General features: G+C 38.7%; 1 long non-coding RNA gene across 1 annotated transcript; it reads left to right on the top strand.

Moving 5' to 3' along the window:
* Positions 1 to 3634: 3634 nt before the first annotated feature.
* On the top strand, positions 3635 to 5567 carry LOC133293160 (uncharacterized). The gene is made up of 4 exons (XR_009749020.1): positions 3635 to 3898; positions 4636 to 4709; positions 4795 to 4858; positions 5430 to 5567. It is a non-coding gene; the product is annotated as an uncharacterized LOC133293160 (long non-coding RNA).
* The last annotated feature ends 350 nt before the right edge of the window (positions 5568 to 5917 follow it).

Here is a 5917-nt window from a genome sequence, read left to right as displayed (position 1 = left end):
TCCACAGGATTGGACCAACCTTATTGGTTTTGTTCGCTTTGGGGATCTTGAGTTTGATGGCTCTTATTATCGTAGCTATGAGGAGTACCAGAGAGAAGACTTCATCTGATCCATTGTTAGAGAAGGCATTTACAAGCCTGGCATGGTCAAGTTCTCTCCATTATGTCTGAAAGTGCCCAACTGAATCCTACACTATCTTGTCACCCATGTCATCTCACCTTGCAGAGGTAATCATGCTGTGGTGCTTAACACTGATCTGTTTTTTATGTGGGCTATTCTTCATAGGGCGACCATCTATTGGCCTGATACTATATGACGCATCATGCTCACCGTTCATCATCATCAGACTTCTCCTCTTCCATTTCCTATGCTGGTTCAGGCTATCATGGAGTACAGCCAGGTCCCCATGATTGGGGAGGCAAAGACCACACTGAAAGACAATCATCGAATTGCAGGCACACAACTGAAAAAGTGTAGCCTTCGCCAGATACCAGGCGAATGGGTATACTTATCCACTGCTCCTACTGCTGATCCTATGGATGAGGATGCTCCTGTTCATGATGATGCTATTCCTGTTGCTGCTACTGCTAATGCTTCTACTACTGCGGATTCCTCTATCCCTCAGGCTCCTCCTCGTGCACATGACCGACGTCCTTGCACTCTCGACGATGTCATGGACTATCTAGTTGACATGAAGGAAGCCATGGGCAGTCGTCTCACCCGCATCGAGCGTCATCTTGGCCTGCTTAACACCTATGACGGTGCTGAGGGATTTTCTCCTCCTGGCTCCCCAGAGATATGACACCTGTAGTCACTTTCGTTATGCATCGCTATCTTTTTTATGTCACTGACCTCTGATGCTGACTTTTACTTTCTGGGGTTTATTTATTTTATCTAGGTGGATGTTGATCTTTTTGATGACTATGACTTTATCTCTATCTTATGATGATTTGCATTTCAATTTCCTACTTGTTTTGCTTTGAATTATTTTTTTGTTTTTGATGTTGCCAAAGGGGGAGAAGCAATTGCAAATTGAGAAAAAGAATATAAACTAAGGTAAAAAGGGGGAGCACAATCATTAAAGGTAAAAACAAGGTAAATACATATCTAGAACTCCTCTTTTTCAACTATCCACATATTAAGCGGGAGTCCTAGTATCATCTTATCAAAATACATACTACGCTAACCCTTCTTCTCAATATGAGTTTGTCATCATCAAAAAAGGGAGATTCTGAAACTAATGCGCTTAAAATGAAGAGTTCATTTATACAAGAGTTTTGATGATAACAAATAAGCATAGAAGCGACGTCAAAGATAATACAACTCGCAATAATCAAAAGTCCAAGGAAGCAATTCAAACAAGACAACAAGAGAAAATCATTCAACACTCAAGATCAAGATAGAAACATGCTCTTGAGAGCTTAGATCTAAATGTAAAGGTAATTGATTAATGATGCATAAATGAGCTCAAAGGATATTTAACTCTATGCATGCATTATCCATGTCATCAATCACTTGAAAGCTTCAATTATTATGAAAAAGACCCTTGACATATTTCGTAACCTCAAAACATGCTTTACAAGTCAAGGAAATACATTAAAAGTGATTAGAGACGAAAAGGAATGCATTATGTAACAGCCCGTTACGTACCGGTATTGTTAACATTAATTATGATATTAAGCGCAGTTACAATCACAGCAGTTCATTTATAAAAACGAGAATAAATTTTTTTCGACTATTACGCGAGCATTTAAATCATAAAAAGGCGTAATAATTAAAAGCTGTGACCGTAACCGTAAACTCTTGCGGAAGACTTATTTAAACTGTTTTTATCACTTACGTTACTTATTATAAGTTACTAAGGAGTTCCCATAAACTCACTTAGCCAATTTCCAACTTTACGTTTTATACCAATTCGAACATGTTACACTCTAAGTTTTTCTGCGACCAAACCGATCGCAACCAACCCTACTTCTCAGATTATATCTTTGTGTTACTTAATTCCCTTTTTAACAAGCTAAAATACGCTCAATTCGGAGCTCATTTGCTCCGGTTATCGCCGTTTGAAGTTGGATAAGCAATTAGCCCAAACAACCCCAAAAACAGCCCAAACCACTCACTTTGCCCGAATTACTGCACTCAATCGACTCAACCATTTGCTCTCAAATTTTTATCCTACAAACTAGACATCTCAAACTTCATTTTGATATATCACACGCTTAATTTGACGGAGAAACGAAGCGGGAATTAATTTCCCAAATCCGGTCCAGAATCTGCCTCAGGTGCAGGGGCACATGGGCAGTCCGTGTTTCTCTATTTATTTCAGGCCGAAGATCAACCCAGAATTTCCTCAAATTTTGACACAAGGTAGAGGACATCTCAACCTTCAAAATGACGTATGGCACGTCCCTAGGGGACCTCTATAGAGGGAGATATGCTCTTCCGAAGTTCGCCTAAAATCTGCCAATTCTACAGAAAATTCGCCAGAGTTTCCTTTGTTTTTCCAATAATCCCAATTTGTAAAAGATCATTTAAAACCTCAATGTACCTAATAAACACATGATAATACAGTAATAATCCAATGGGTGGCACACACAAGGACCAACAACGCCTTGGGGCACTTACAACCCAATCCAGTTTATAGTTATTAAACATAGAGTCCATATTAATCATTCTTAAGTAGTTGCAATCACTAACACCTTTTTCATGCATATTTCCATCATACATATTATCATAACCTAAAATAGGCCTAAGGCCCTTCCATCATAGTTAGACATGCATCAATACTATTACAATATGGCTTTACAAATTACAACTTGAAACTAAAACTTCAAATTACATTCTTCTAAAATTTCAACTTAATTAAAAGACAACATAACCAAATACATCACTACTAGACTTAGGCAAAATGGCATGAACAAGATGCTAATGAAGCTACTAATAAATACAAATGACATGTTCATGCCCTAAGTATAACACCTCACAATTTTAAATCAAGTAATTAAAATATTAAGTGAGCAATCAAGTGATGGATTAGTGAAAATCCAAAAGATTAGGCCAAAATACAAAGAAAGGGCAAAACGGTAATTAGCCAACACGCAACCCTAGGAAGATAAAAATTGAGTAGAAGGTCTCAGATGGTAAAAATAACCCTGGAAATGGGTTCAGAACGAAAAATTGAGTGGACAGGCAAGTTTCAGAAAAATCAGTGAATAGTGTTTTTCGCGGGTAAAAATACCGCGGTACGATTGCACCGTAAAACGTGCCGATTGAGTTTTGAGCTCTAGGTTTCAAATATGAGTTGTAAATGTTTTTTTGAGTTAGGAAATATGATTTTGATGAAATTTGATGGAATTGAGTCATTTTGGGAAAAATTGATGAATAGTGATTTTCCGGTGTAAAAATACTGCGGTATAATTGTACCGATAAGCGTGAAAATTTTATCAGTATTTTTGGGAAACAAAAATATGACATGAACAAGAAAAATATGTAGGTCATGAATTTGTGGTTGAAATTAGGTGATTGATTAAAGTTAAAACGCGTGTGGGACCCGCCTGTGACTTAAGTGAGTCAAACTCACCTTTTTTTTCACACTTTCTCTCTCCTCCCTCTCTTCTCTCCCGCGTGCAGCAGCCCCTCCATGGCCAAGAATTGCTCAAGCTTTCTTTCTTCCATAACTTGGTCAAATCTCCACCGAATCCAACGATTTTTGTCTTGAAACTTGTTGGAAAACACCTCCTAAACACATTGGTACCACTCTTGAGCCTTGAAATCGCGTGTGTGAGGAGATCTTGGCCATTTACAGCTGCGGTTTTGGTGAGGAATTTTGTGTTCTTGGAGCTTCCAAGTGCTCCAATGGTGGAGTATAGTTAGGAGGAGCCTTGTACCTTCCATTTGGGTGAGTGTTCTTGCATTTTAAATGGTTGATGGTGATGATTTGATTTTGAAAACCTAAACTTTGATATGATGAATAGTGACGTTAGAGAGCTCAATTTGAAAATGTGTATTAGATGATAATGTGTTAGAATGATGTATTAAAGCTAGAAATGCGATGAAATTTATTGGTGAAAATTGATGAATTTAACTTAGAAAAATTTGATGATCATGATTTTGGACTTGTGAATTTTGGTGTTGAGACTTGTTTGATGAATTGTGGCATGATGGTATGATGATATGATAGGTTGTGTGAAGGTTGGAGTGATTAAAATTGAATGGAAATTCTTTGGAATGTCATAGGGCAAGATTCGAACCTTTGAGGAAAAATGAGTGAATTGATGATGAAAAATGATTTGGATGATGATTTGTGTAGTTATATAGTGCTTAGATGGGTTGTGTTGTGATTGGCAAGTGTTAGAATCAATGGAAAAATAATAAGTGGTTTAGTTGGCATAAATGAACCTAGAGCGAAATATTTAGCGAAACGATGCTTAAAAGACATAAAACGGCGAAACGACAGTTGAAATGGCCTTATGGCAACCCAAGGATGGGTACTAAAATGAGAAAGAAAATTTAGAAAAATAAATCTCACATTTACACTACAATGGCCGAACCATCAAGGGAAGATGGGGAGGATTTTTGTGTTTTTGCGTTTTGATACTATTTGACGAGTACTGATGGATGTACGTTATTGTATAGGTTGCCGTACATCGACCTGAATCCCGAATCTTGAATCAGTAAATTGCCCTTGGTCCGGGACCAAGTGGATTGAGGTAAGAAATTGGTTCATTGCATGTGTAATTATAAATTAACATGTATGGGTTGAACTGAGAGTGATTGGGAATGTCCTCTGTGTAGGCATTCCGCTGTGTACCGAGTTGAGGGATAAGCTGCTACGGAGCTTGTGGAAACACGAATTAAGGTAACCTCTTGGTACTGGGGCTTGTTCCCCTTTTCTGTTCCACCTTGCCAGTTGATGGCAACGGTAGGAAGTGTGTATGAATAGTATAGAACACATGAGCATGCATGCATTATTGCTATGAGTACTGCGGTACCGAGTCTCTGGCCAGTAGACAGTTTTATTAGCCTTCGGGCATTTTCGGACTTCCGCTGGATAGGTCTCCAGGAGGGAGTTCCAGTTGACTGCGGTCATGGTGTGTGATCCGGGTAGGAGCACACTAGGAATGTCTTTGGCGTTTTGGTTGGTTTGGGCATCATGGTTGTGGTTTCTGTGAACACACCTTGGATGATACCCATAGGCTTATATATGCCGAGGGCGTACGTGGAATTGGGGTTACCATCCCGTATCGTCGTATTTTGTTTTCTTTATATTCCCCATTCTCTAAATCCCTTGCTATACCCCGTTTTCAAAGTGGTTGTTGTATTCTATTGATATGCATCGAAGTGAACCATTGGGTGGAGTTTTCTCCAGAACCTCTTGGTTACTGAGATATATTCGTATATCTCACCCCGTCTCGGGGCATTTATTTCAGGAGGTAGCAGTGGAGCAGGAGCCTCGGGCAAGAGGCCCGCAGAGTGAGCGCTGGAGCGCTTCATATTTTGCATTTTGTTGGCCGTGTGGCCTAGGCTAGACTTAGGGCATGAACATGTCATTTGTATTTATTAGTAGCTTCATTAGCATCTTGTTCATGCCATTTTGCCTAAGTCTAGTAGTGATGTATTTGGTTATGTTGTCTTTTAAATTAAGTTGAAATTTTAGAAGAATGTAATTTGAAGTTTTAGTTTCAAGTTGTAATTTGTAAAGCCATATTGTAATAGTATTGATGCATGTCTAATTATGATGGAAGGGCCTTAGGCCTATTTTAGGTTATGATAATATGTATGATGGAAATATGCATGAAAAAAGTGTTAGTGATTGCAACTACTTAAGAATGATTAATATGGACTCTATGTTTAATAACTATAAACTGGATTGGGTTGTAAGTGCCCCAAGGCGTTGTTGGTCCTTGTGTGTGCCACC

Source organism: Gastrolobium bilobum, unplaced genomic scaffold (assembly GCF_033153095.1).
Source record: "Gastrolobium bilobum isolate Gb01-03AN ecotype WA unplaced genomic scaffold, APGP_CSIRO_Gbil_v1 utg14679, whole genome shotgun sequence".
Classification (NCBI taxonomy): domain Eukaryota; kingdom Viridiplantae; phylum Streptophyta; class Magnoliopsida; order Fabales; family Fabaceae; genus Gastrolobium; species Gastrolobium bilobum.
The sequence above is the reverse complement of the archived record's forward strand: the minus strand, read 5'-3'. Positions and strand labels throughout refer to the sequence as shown.